At 41.0% G+C, this 13,607-nt stretch overlaps 1 long non-coding RNA gene across 1 annotated transcript in view; it reads left to right on the top strand.

Moving 5' to 3' along the window:
- The first annotated feature begins 3,090 nt into the window (after nucleotides 1-3,090).
- The window catches only part of LOC111761071 (uncharacterized), a 55,799-nt gene continuing 45,282 nt past the window's right edge, over nucleotides 3,091-13,607 (top strand). The window contains exons 1-2 of the long non-coding RNA XR_002794542.2: nucleotides 3,091-3,164; nucleotides 6,298-6,357. This is a non-coding gene — a long non-coding RNA (uncharacterized lncRNA). The remainder of the gene's footprint in view (nucleotides 3,165-6,297; nucleotides 6,358-13,607) is intronic.

Genomic DNA, 13,607 nt, shown 5'->3' with positions numbered 1-13,607 from the left:
TAGTACATTGTTGAATAACAATGGTAACAGGGGCATCTTGTTTTTTTTTCTGATCTTAGAGGGAAAGCTTTCAGTCTTTCACTATTAAGTAGGATATTAGATGTGGGCTTTTTATTTGTGTTCTTTATCATATTGAGGGAGTTTCCTTCTATTCCTAGTGTGTTAAGTGTTTTTATCAAAAAAGTGTGCTGTATTTTGTCATATGGCTTTTTTGTATCAATTGAGAGGATCATGCACTTTTTTCCCCCTTCATTCTGTTAATGTGGTATATTAAATTAATTGGTTTTCTTATGTTGAACCAACCTTGCTTAGCAAGGATAAGTCCTACTTGATCATGGTATGTAATTCTTTGAATATGATGTTGGATTCAGTTTAATAGTATTTTACTGAGGATTTTTTCTTCTATCTTCATAAGAGATACTGGTCTGTAGTTTTCTTGTGGTTTCTTTATTTGGCTGTGGTATGAGGGTGATGCTGGCTTAGTAGAATGAGTTACAGAGTGTTCCCTTCTCTTCAATTTTGGGGAAGAGTTTCAGCAGAATTGGAGTTAAGTCTTCTTGGAATGTTTGGTGGAAGTCCCTTGTGACAACATCCAGGCTTTTCTTTTTTTTTAGGAAATTTTCTATTATTGATTCAGTCTCTTTACTAGTAACTGGTTTGTTAAGATCTATTTCTTCTTGAGATCATGTGGGTTGTTTGTGTTTCTAAGAATTTGTCCATTTCATCTAGGTTATCTAATTTATTGGCATATAATTGTTTATAGTATCCTCTTATAGTCCTTTTTATTTCAAAAGAGTTGGTAGTAAAGTCTCCCTTTTCATTTCTGATTTTTGTTATTTGTATCTTCTCTCTCTCTGTTTTTTTGTTAGTCTGGCTAAAGGTTTGTTAATTTTATTGATCTTTTCAAAGAACCAAATTTTGGTTCTGTTGATTCTATTGCTTTTTATTTTCTTTTTCATTTATCTCTGCTCTAATTTTTGTCATTTCCTTCCTTCTGCTTGCTTTGGATTTAGTTTTCTCTTCTTTTTCTGGTTCTTCCAGTTTTGAGCTTAGGTCTCTGATTTGAAGTCTTTCTTTTTTTTAAATGTAAACATTCAGAGCTATAAATTTCCCTCTCAGCACTGCCTTCCCTACATCCCATAGTTTTGGAATATTGTATTTTCATTTTCATTTGCCTCAAGATATGTCCTAATTTCATTTTTTCACCCCCTCCCCTGCCTCAGCCCCCTCCCCACCCCTCGTCCACCCTTCTGTTTTTGCTGTCTGTGTCCATTTTCTGTGTGATCTTCTGTATCTATTTCTCTCTTTTTTTTTGTCTTCTCTTCTCACCTTTCTCCTCTAGGATTCACCAGGATTCAATCCTGGAGACCTCTGATGTGGAGAGAGGTTCCCTGTCAATTGTGCCACCTCAGTTCCTGGTCTCTGTTGCCCTTCACCTTGACACTCCCCTTTGTCTCTCTTTTGTTGTGTCATCATCTTGTTGTGTGACTCACTTGTGTGGGCACTGGCTCACCATAGGGTACTGGCTTGTCATGTAGGCACTGGTATCTTTGAATTTTTTTTTTTTTTTTAAAGATTTATTTATTTTATTTAATTTCCCCCCTCCCCTGGTTGTCTGTTCTTGGTGTCTGTTTGCTGCGTCTTGTTTCTTTGTCCGCTTCTGTTGTCGTCAGCGGCACCCGCTTCTGTTGTCGTCAGTGGCACGGGAAGTGTGGGCGGCGCCATTCCTGGGCAGGCTGCTCTTTCTTTTCACGCTGGGCGGCTTTCCTCACGGGCGCACTCCTTGCGCGTGGGGCTCCCCCACGCGGGGGACACCCTTGCGTGGCACGGCACTCCTTGCGCGCATCAGCACTGTGCATGGCCAGCTCCACACGGGTCAAGGAGGCCCGGGGTTTGAACCGCGGACCTCCCATATGGTAGACGGACGCCCTAACCGCTGGGCCAAAGTCCGTTTCCCGTATCTTTGAATTTAAGGTGAGTCTCTTGGGAATAGCATAAAGTTGGGCCGTGCTTTTTTTATCCATTCTGCCAATCTCTGCCTTTTGACTGGAGAGTTTAACCTTTTTATGTGTAAAGTCACTACTGATAATACAGGATTTTCTTTTTGACATTTTGTTATTTAGCTGTTATAAGTTTTATATCTTTTTTTGTGCCTCCATTCCATTATTCCTACTTTTATATTTATTTGCTTTGCTTTTTTGTGTTGTGCCATATTGAGTGACTTCTCATTTCTATCTGGATATATTCATGTATTTTCTTTGTGGTTACCATGAGGTTAAAATTTACTATCCTAAATATCTAGCAATCATATTTGGTTTGACACCAACTTAACTTCAATAACATGCATGTACACTTTTCCTATATCCCTCTGCCCCATGCCACTTTTTTGTACTTATTGCCACTTATATCTTTGTATATCGTATGTTCAAAAATCTAGAGTTATTATTACTTTTTATGCATTTGCATGTTAGCATTCGTAGGAAGTAAGAAGTGGAGTTGATTTTTTGTATTGTACCATATTGAATCCCTTCTCCTTTCTTTCTTGATATATATTTCATACATTTTTCTTGTGGTTACCATGGGGTAAATATTTAACATCCTAAACATATTACAATCATATTTGATTTGATACCAGTTTGACTTCAATAGCATATCTATACACTGTCCCCACACTTTACCATTTTCCTGCCTTTTTTTGTACTTGTTACAAATTATATCTTTGCACATTGTATGTCCAAAACACTAAATTTACTATTACTTTTTATGGATTTTCATTTTAGCACCTGTAAAGAGTAAGAAGTGGAGTTATATATCAAACAATACAATACAATAATACTGGCATTTATAATTAACCAAATGGTTACCTTTACTGTAGGTCTTTATTTCTTTATACTGCTTTGAGCCACTGTTTATTGTCCTTTCCTTTCAGTCTGAAGAACTCCCTTTAGCTTTGCTTGTAGAGCAAGTCTAGTCGTGATGAATTCCCTCAGCTTTTGCTTATCTGAGGTCTTAATCTCTTCCTCATTTTTGAAAGAGTCTCACAGACATAAAATTCTTGGGTGGCAGTTGTTTTCTTCTAGCACTTCAACTATTTCAACCCGCTGTCTTCTTGCCTCCATAGTTTCTGTTGAGAAACAGGCACTCAGTCTAAATGGGACTCCCTTGTAAGTAACATGTTGCTTTTCTTTTGCAGCTTTCAGAACTCTCTCCTTGTCATTTGCATTCAATAGTGTAATGAAAGCATGATAGGGTGTATTTTTCTTAATTTTTATCCTGTTTGGTGTTCTCCAAGCTTTTTGGTTGTGCATATTGATATCTTTCACTAAGTTTGGGAAGTTCTCTGTCATTGTTTTTTGAATATTCCTTCTGCCCCTTTTTCTCTGTCCTCTCTTGGGAACTACCACAATGTGCATATTGGTCTGCTTGTTAGTGTCCTACAGGTGTCTTAGGCTATCTTCACTCTTTTTTTCTTTTATCTTAGAATTTAGAACTCTGATTTTATTTCATTGGAACATTCAGAAATTATTAAGAAGATAACAATAAACTTAAAGCAAACTATTATTTTTAAGGGGAAAATAGTATTCTTACCAAGTAAACAACTGGTTACCTTTTTAAATAATTTGAACTTATAAAAATGAAAATTTCAAGGAAAAACTGGTTTGTAAAGATCTTACAAAAATTTTTAAAAATAAAGAAAAAAATAAGATCTTATGACAATAATTTATCTGAATGGGATTTTCCAAGTCATTTAAACATGTCAAATCATTACAGGACCCTCTATAACATAGAATTAAGGATATAAAGGAAAAGATACTATACACATCACTATAACATGACCATCTAGTTAACACATTAATTTTACATGGAATAATTTTAGGCTTTTGTTATTGATTTCTAAAGGTAAGTTTCAATATTCTGTTAGGAAAACAAGTGGTCTATATTAGAATTTTGGCATTAACATTAAATAGCAATTAATCAACACATTTGGCCTGTCTGTACTTCATTGTTGCAAGGAGAAAATGTAAAAATGTTCGTTTGACTCAGTATGTAAAGTGCAACACTTGGGTTGACTTTTGAACCACACTAAACTACATTCTTAAAGGGAGGGACAGATGAAAAAGAATCTAAAAGATTAATCTGGAAGAGGAAAGCAGTTAAGTCATAAGGAAAAAGGGGGGGAAAACATGAGCAGGATTAAAAAAAAAAGAAAACTAAAGAGAGCTTGCCTCTTGTACCATTTAAAGTTTTCTCTATGATGACAACTTCTTGGCTTCAGAAACCAAATGTATCTATTCAGGTCTGAAATAAGCATCAGAATATTTTAATTCATCTAGGCAGTTTTTAACTTCTTCCTATGTGCAAAGATATGCCAGGCCCAGTACTAGTGTTAAGAAAATACATTGAAATAAGTGTGGCCCTTTCAAAGGATCTCTTTAGAAAACCTTATGCTCATCATTTCAACCATAATGCCATTATTATTCCAAAAGTGTCTGAAATTTCTTCTTTGAATTGTTTTCAGTCAACAAATCACTGTAGACTTGATAGTCATATCAAGTACGGTAAATTTCCTATGCCCTTTCACTGTTCTTCTGATAGTAATAATATTTGGTTGTCTCCTAGAATCAACTCCACACTCAAAGGTCTATAATTGGATAATTAGCTATCACCAAGAGAATCTGAAACATTGCACCTCAAACTCTGGAGGCCCAATCAGAAAAAAGAATTCTACCAAAGTTTGGAAGAATAAACTTCAAGCTCACAAAATTAAAGCTACTGGCTATGACTGGGATAATCCTAATTTTGATTTATTTAATTTTGAAGTTTACAATATGGTACCTTTTCTTTTTATTCCATTTCCCCCCTTTACTGTGTGTGTATTTTTTAGTCAAAGTTCATAAATTAAAATACAAGGTATAAACACAGGGAATGGAAAGGTATACATGATGGGGGAAAACTGTAATTGGATATGTCAGTGTGGATTCTGTTCTTCCTACTAATCGAATTGTTTCCTCAATATAATGGCTATGCATTACTCTCTAAGTGTGAGACACTGTGCTAGGCATAGGGAAATCCACGGTAAAAAGCAGCTTGGCCTGAAAGAACTTGTTTGACTGGGTCTTCCTAATTCCTTGATATTTGCAACTGAGCAAAGATATGCACAAGCATAAAAAACAACCCAGTGTCTATGGAGGTTGGGGAAGCGGGAGTTACTCCACAAATTATCACATTATTATATTTTTTTTAGGGTTGATCTTCAAAGACTGTTACACTCACACTTCAGGGCACTGAAAGCCAGCTCATAGGACAGACACTGAAAGGATTCATCCTCTGACTCGGACTAGGATGGCAGTAGTTCATTTCCATACTTTATTAAGACTTTCTCTGGTGACTTTTTGATTCAAATACCCTGAAAGATGTTAGTTGCCATATCATAAACAGAGTCCATATAGCCAGGATTTTCAGCTAAACATGTGCTTTTTTCTCTGGATGCTGCAATATCTGATCTCTCCAGGGAAGTGAGTTGGGAGATTTTCTTGGTATTTTTTTCATTCAAAACTCTAGTTCACTTGAGTTCAGCTTGTTTGCCCCCTTGATTGTCATCACCTCAAGATTAAATTACAAGTCAGATGTTCCAGGGAATGGTATTCCTGTTACCTTAAGTATTGTCTACCAGAAGGTGGATGTTTCCCAGGGCTTTGGGGATGGAGATATGGCAGCTGGCACTGGAGGCTGGTGTCAGAAACAGTGCCCTCAGGGGCCCTGGGATAGTGGCAGTAGCAGCAGCAGTGGCTCCTGAAGGCTGTTCGTTCAAATTTATTTCTACTTTTAATATTTCTTTTATCTTTCTGCTTCTCTGCCTGATTCATTTCAAGTGTCTTCAAATTCACTGATTCTTTCTTCTGCCAGCTCCAATCAGCTCTTGAAATCCCCCTGGGCATTTTTCCCATTTCAGTTATTGTGGTCTTCAACTCCAGTAGTTCTATTTGGTTCATTTTACAATTTCTATCTCTTTATGAAAACTCTTACATTGTTTAATCATTGTTTTCCTGATCTCCTTTAGTTCTTTCTCTGTATTTTCCTTCATCTCCTTGAGCATTTTTAAGATAATTTTTTAAAAAGGCTTTGTTCGGTATGTCCACACTCTCCTCAGCTTCATTGGTGTTTATTCTTTTCCTTTGGATGGGTCATCATTTCCTGTTTCTTTGTTTGTTTTGTACTCTTTTGTTGTACCCTTTGTATTTTAATATTTCAAAAAGTTAATTTATTCCCTGAGATGTCTGTTTCTTGATTTTGTAGCCAGGTGGTGATAAGACAGAGGTTTTCTTGAGTTTCAGCCTCGGAGAAGGTCTTCCCAAGGTGAGTGCAGTGTGCAGGGTTTCCCTGTTTGTCTGGGTCTCTGTGTTTTTGCTTGTTAGTTGTTTTGGAGTTCCCCTGTTCATAGAAATTTGGTTGGCCCCTCCGTTTCCCAGGAGACAGACCTTCCTCTCCTAGGTATTTGAAGCTGTCAGGCCTTTGTCCCAGATTGCCCACCTCTGATTCATTTGTTGTCTCTGGCTTCTTTTGCCCAGAGGGCGATTTCTGGGAGGATGGTCACCCTGGAGAGGACTTTCCCAGGTCAGTCTTTCCCAGCCAAAGCAGGGCCAGAGACCCATGAGGGGTGTACAGACCAGCTCCAAAGTGCCTTGGGGAAGAAATTAGGAAGGACCCCCAAAAGCTTGTCCAACAGCTCCCCACACCTCAGCTCACCTGGCCTGCCCAGCAAATGCAGACCTTCAGCTAACTGTGCCCTGCAACCCAGAGGAAGTACTGCATCTTTAAATCTCCATCTTTAAATCTCTACTGACTCTGTCCTGGGAGGGATGAAATAATGGCTATCACCACCTTTGTCTGGGGTGGGTTAAAACAATAGGTGCCCTCAGAGCTGGGCACCAAGAAACCTGAATTCACTAATCAAAAGCCATGACCAGTGATCAGCTGAACCCATGCCTGTTCTTGGGGAAAAGGATTTTTATGTCCCTTTCTATCACCAGTGAGCTAGCCAGGGACTGGACCCTGAGGCAGGCAGCTGTAAGGGTGGGGGGTGGGCACTGGTAGCCACTGTGTGGAAGAAGCAATTTACTGTTCTTTACCATGGTTTATTAGCCTCTTCCTCTTGCTCTTTCCTGGATGCTGTACAGTGTTCTGGCCTCTGGAGTTTCACAGGAAAAAATCTCTTGTAACTTCAAAAGAATTTTGAGTGATAGCTTTTCACCAGTTTTCTGATGGCAATGTACCTCTTGAACAAGGACTCACTGTATTTCTTTGGTACTCAGTTCTCTTTTAAAATATTGATGCTTGCCACTGCTGCTAATATGGTAACCATTTTTAGAACATTCCTTAAGACTTTCTTTTTTGAAAAAGTCATTTCAGTGTGCATACTAATAATGAAAGCTAGATATTTAAAATATGAGCAAGATGCAAAACTATTTTTAGATTTCTCTAGCACATCATGTTAATTGGTAGGAGGCATTAGAATTACATGATAATATGTTTATAAAGCCCATGTTAGCTTGTTTAAGAGAAGCTGTGAATATTTTTGTAGACCATCTTAAAATTCCAAACAAGTATAGTAATAAATATCTTTTAAAAATTAAGGTCTAGCACTATGCTATATACTCTATGAAACATGGAAGAAACCCAAATTTTGATGATGAGAATGATGATGAAAGTTGCCATCATTAATTTAGTTCCTAGTATGTGCCAGCTAATCTTTCTATGCAGCGTCATTTCTAATTTTATAACAATAATATGAAGAAAGTACTATAGCCCCATTTTACAGATAAGGATATATATGTTTTTAAAAGATTTATTTATTTATTTCTCTCCCTTTCCTGCCCCCAACCCCGGTTTTCTGTGTCTATTTGTTGCGTGTTCTTCTTTGTCCACTTCTGTTGTCAGCAGTACAGGAATCTGTGTTTCTTTTTGTTGTGTCATCTTGTTGTGTCAGCTCTCTGTGTGCAGCACCATTCCTGGGCAGGCTGCACTTTCTTTCGTGCTGGGCGGCTCTCCTAATGGGTGCACTCCTTGTGCATGGAGCTCCCCTCTGCGGGATGCGGGGCATAAGGCTCTCCTTGTGCACATCAGCACTGCACATGGGCCAGTTCCACACGGCTCAAGGAGGCCCGGGGTTTGAACCTTGGACCTCCCATGTGGTAGACGGATGCCCTAACCACTGGGCCAAGTCCGCTTCCCCAGATAGACATTAGGGAATAGCAGTGGCATTTGAACCCAGGTCTTCCAGACCACTTCCAACATGTATTTCTGCTGATTGCTTTTCCAAAAATCATTTACACATATTAAGAAGGTCTGTTGGAGACAAAACATGGCATGAGAAGCTAAAAGATAAGTCATTTGAATGAAAGCCCTATTTAATTAGAGAAGAAAACACTAGATGAGAGGATAGGAACGCAAAAAATAAAAGCAAACACTTGTTTGGCCCACTGTGTATGACGCCCTGTTCTAAGTGCCTTATGAATATCAGCGTGTTCGGCTCATAACGACCTTATGGTATAGGTGCTTTTATCATCAGCCTGGTGTTCCACATTAAGAAACAGAGGTGTAGAGAGGTTAAGTAGCTTGCTCAAGATCCTCCAGCTGGTAGAGCTGGTATTTGGACTTAGGCATCTGGCGCCAGTGTCCTTGCTTTTGACCCCCTTCACTCTGCTGTTTTTGTCTTCTGTTTCATTCCCATTATCAGGACAATCTAAAGGCAGATCCTACTGAGCCTCCTGTGAGCCGGGGCTAGGAGGCATGTGCAGATCCCTTCGATGTCCATATTATTTCTTATGTGGAATGGGGGGGGGGCAATAACTGTGTAGCTGTACAATGCTCCGGCAACACCATCTGCCTCCTCTGGGTGGGCTGGTTGTGATGATGCTAATCTCCCTTTCTCTATCCATTCCCTCATGCTTGCCTCCACACCCTTCAAACAGGAAATAACCAGCACCCCAATGAGTTTTAAGATAGTTGCCAATAGGTATATATAAGTATGAGATATGGTCCCTGTAGTCTGGAAGTTCAAAAAAGACACAGGATACAATCATACCGCATTAAGGGTCAAGAGATGAGAAGCCATCATCGTGGCCCAGGAGGGCTTCACTGGCGATGTATGATTAAACTGGACCTCAAAGAAAGATTACCGTTTGGCCAGGCCAGTAGGGAAGGGAAAGAGGGTTCAAAAGGTGGACTGAAAGAAGGTGGGTAGTGAGGGGCTTGTGGTTGTATGAGCACGGTCTTTCCCACCCGCCTGCGGCTGTTTGTGGCTTCGGTGTAACTGCTGCCGAGTGCCTCTGCTCTAACCTCTCCAGCGTCCCTGCCTTTCCTTGGGCTCATGAAGATAGACAGCTCACATATTCCTGTGTGCGAAATGGGTGACCTGGGCCCAATGAGAGTAGCAGTCATTCCATCTACTGGTGAATTCTCTACGAATAAATGAAAACTCTATATTTGAAGAAAGTCAAGGGAAGAGCTACCATAGAATCAAGCATTGACACAATGGCTGGGTGGATTGCAGCCTTAGGCTACTGAAGACCCAGTCATTCCGTAGCACAATAACGTGGAATTGGTCAGCGTCCCTAGTTTATTCTACACACAAGCGCTCATGACCACCGTGGTATTACTTTGTAGAAATAAGCAAAGATGAGTACATTTTGCAGATGCGATTTCTCATCTGTAAAACAGGGGTAAGATCTCTGTCTACCTAAAATGGTTTTGTTGAGTTCCTACACGTAAAGTGCTTAAATCAACCCCTGTTAATATTACATGCAGTGAGAAATGTTCTATCTGGAAATGATAGAGGCCACACGTGGAAAATGTATGTTGAAAGAGGTGTCCTTCAGAAATTGACTCCAGAGTGACAGATTCTTTTCCAGGGTATAATGGAGGAAGACGTCCTCAATCTCCATTTCTTTTAGGCTGTAAAATAAGCGACCTTCTCCCAGAAGCGTCATGTGAACCAGGTTTGGTTCATTCAGGTACAATAGGATATAAAAGAAATAGAATTCGCTTAATTTCACATGCATTTTTAACAAACCGGTAGTTGTTTAATAAAGCTCTATTACATTTAACATGAAGCAAAAAGCAATGAAAGGCAATGAAAAAATGATCCCAGGATGATGACTCAGTAGCTGTCATTCTTTTTGAAAATTATCTGCACTTTGGGAAAGGGGGAGAATGAAATCAGAAGGATTAAGAGGGGGGCTTCAATTGGTTCTGTAACATCTAATTTCTTAAAACAAAAGATTTGAAGCAAAAGGATAATGTTAGCCTTTGTTTCATGTGGGCACTGCTAGATTATTTTCTCTACTATTCTGCATGCTTGAAAATTTTCATCTTTCATCTAAAGACATGTATCAGCTCATTTTTTCGCGCCATGTAGACTATTTTGCATCATATTCCCACCACCTCATCTTCCCCTCTCCACTTGATTCCACAAATATTTCCATCCTACTAGAAACAGTAGACTGTTTTGCATCTTTGTTTTTGGGGATTTCCACTTCATCCTGATCAATTTCGGTAAATACTTACGCCACTTTTTCCTTTCATCTCAGCCAGCCTACTTGGTAGCAATTATTTTCAGGGCTTCATTGTGGGGTAAAATGTCTCCCTCCTCCCACCCAGTAAGGCAGCTGACATGAAACCTAGTAAAAATGAAACTTCAAGGGCAGGCTAGTGTTGACACTAGGGGCAATAATGAGTAGAAGTGTTGTGGGGGGAGCAAGGCAGTCTAGCAGAGGAGGTGAGGGAAATGTCACGAAAGGACAACCAGCTGCCCCGAGCTGAGCTGCGGTGAACGGGGACAGGGGTGGGCGTGCAGGCGCTTGGCAGCCAGTTCCAGGCCTACCCCGTTGCCTTGGTGACAGGAAATCAAGCCTGGAGGTGATTTGCTGATTGGTTAAGATCTGGTCAGATGACTTGTTAGGCAGCTGGCCCTCTGCCTGAGTCAACCTGCAACTCCAACTTGATGGTTTCTATAGAACAATGAGGTCTCCCAGTTGCTGGCTCTAAGGACAGCTCTCCTTGGCCAGCTAACCTGTGCCCAGCACATGGTAGAGCCTCCGAAATGCTTGTTGACCGACTGAATGATTATTGCCAATGCTGTTGCCACTCTTACCTGTCAGTATTCAAAATCAGTAGTCTTTTGGTGCATGTAGACTTACCGGTGTCCCTGCTTCCCCAGGGGTTGTGCTCCCTGACTGAAATGTTAGGCCATGTGAAAGCAAGCCCTGAGGCTTGTCCTTTCATCCTCACCAGCTCAATCTTCCCTTAAGTTTTCATGGTGGGTCCTATTTTAAGACCATACGTCCCTGAAAGAGAGGGCCCATGTCTCCTGCAGACTTGAATGCCCTGCCAGGAACTTGTGGGCTTTCATTAGAAGTCATCTGATGACTTCCAGTTGGTTGGTTGATTAAAAAAATAGCTGTGATTTCCAGAGGGAACTCGGTGACTATTGAAATTGGCCATCTTTTCACTCTGCCTTGTCTTTTAACTCTTGCTTTAGATAACAGGCTTAGTGGTTTTGCATTCTACAGGCTAATAAACTAATTAAGGAGTATCCCTTGACTGTTTGGCTATCTCAATGCACTCAGTTTGAGTTGCTCCCTTCAAATCGTTGGCTTCCAATACTTTAATTATGAACTCCAAATAGCATCGAAAAGTTGCTTGAGGAAAGGGAGTTGAAAAGGAAATTTTTGAAAACGTCCAAATTTTCATGCAATAAAACTGTAAGGAGTCACTTATATAGCTCTGCCGTCCTGGACCGTTTGTCTACCCAACTCTCTGCCTCAGTTTCCTCCTTTGCAAAATGGAATCAGTAATCGTACTTAGCTTATAAGGTTATGGTAGGGAGTAAATGCCCAGCATAAATCACTTGCTCTCATGAAGATGATCTTCTAATAGGAGAAACATTGACTATAAATAGAAATTAAGTAACATTACCGAGTTGAGTTGCAAGTGAGTGTATGGATGGTAAACACTCCAGAACAGTACGAGGTCCCGGGTTCGATCCCCGGTACCTCCCAAAAAAAAATTAAAAAAAAAAAAGAAATGGTTTGTGGTACTTGTCTTCTCATCAGATTTCAGCAAGAGTACATGGTGTTTTCCCCGGAGCCTCAGCATCAGGCAAAGGCACAGAGCTGTCACTGGACCCCAGGAAGACTGTGAGACAAGCAGGCAGCGGGGCTCAGTGCCCCTGACACAGCCACTGAGAAGAGAGACGATGCACGTGTCCCAGTCTCCCAGGAACTGCCACTCCTACCTCCAAATATGGGCAAATTCTGGATTTAAAAAAAAAAAATTGAGAAAAATGGAAATGAGCCTGAGAAATATGGGCAAAGGCCCCTACACCCAGCTGGCTAAGAAGGAGCGAGGTGGCGGCCAGCTTGTGAGCAGTCCTTTCTTTCTTCCCTCTGAGCCTCCATGGGAGGTCTGGACTCAATTTCCACCTATTTTGACAGGGCACGTCAGTTCAAAGGCATAGAGCAGAGCTGTAGCACCGGGTGAAATTGAACTCATTAACGTATTCCAGAGCACACATTGGAAAGCCCCCAAGATGATCAGCATGCCTGATGATGTAGCACAAGTCCCACCGCCCAGCGGAACCAGCGAACCTGTCTCCCGTCGACTCCCTGCCCTTCCTGATCGCTCCCAAGTCCAGCCCCTGCTAGTATCTGCCCTGAATCGCATACCCTGCTCTAGTTACCTACCGCTCTGAACGTGTTCACAGCCAAGTCAAACTAGCTATTATGCATAGTTGTGTGTACACAGATCACTGCTGCCCGACCTGAACAGAAATTCTTGGTGTACAAGCAGGATCCCTGCTAGTTTTTGTATTCCGGGAGCCCCTAACCCGATGGCCAGGGGAATGAAAGCAGAGTTATGGCATTAATTCCCTGTCTCCCAGATAAGACAGCATGAATGAGAGAAATAAGGAGAAGAAGAGAGATGGCCTCCTGCGTTTTCAGGGCACCCTGCCCAAAAGCCATCCTTTCCAAAGCCATAGTGCCAGGGAAAATGCTCTCAGTGTGCTGAGATGAGAAGTGTGGTTCCCAAGGGCTAGGGCAGATAGAAACCAGATGGAGACAGAGCCATGTGTGGGGGTTGTTCAGACTAGAAGGATGTGTCCTGGTGGAAGGTACTTGTCAGTGTGACCATGGACCTTAAGGGGACCCAAGGTGCTGCACAGTATCTAGTTACATTTCTGGTCAGCTCATTCTCCCATTCTCGTATCAGTAGATGTTCGTTTTCCACCTTCTCTCTCCTCAAACCACCAACCCCTCCTCACACTTCTTTACTCTCAACTGATGACCTTGTTTTTTTTATTTCCCTAAGAAAATAGAAGGGACCAGAAGGGAATTTCCACAGCTCTTACGAGCATGACTCCCCGCCCATTCCGTGTCTGTGTCCATCTTCCCTACCCTTCCTCTGGGAACTATGGTGACCTCACTGTGCTCCAATAAAGACCAACCCCTCTCTCCTGTTCGATTGGCCCCTCTCTCTTTTCCACATCACTGGGTTTTCTCTGTTTACTGGGTCGTTCCCATCAGCCTGCAAATCAAAACAAAACCTCC

Source organism: Dasypus novemcinctus, chromosome 7, assembly GCF_030445035.2.
Source record: "Dasypus novemcinctus isolate mDasNov1 chromosome 7, mDasNov1.1.hap2, whole genome shotgun sequence".
Classification (NCBI taxonomy): Eukaryota; Metazoa; Chordata; class Mammalia; order Cingulata; family Dasypodidae; genus Dasypus; species Dasypus novemcinctus.
Note: the sequence above shows the minus strand (reverse complement) of the source record. Positions and strands in the feature narration are given on the sequence as shown.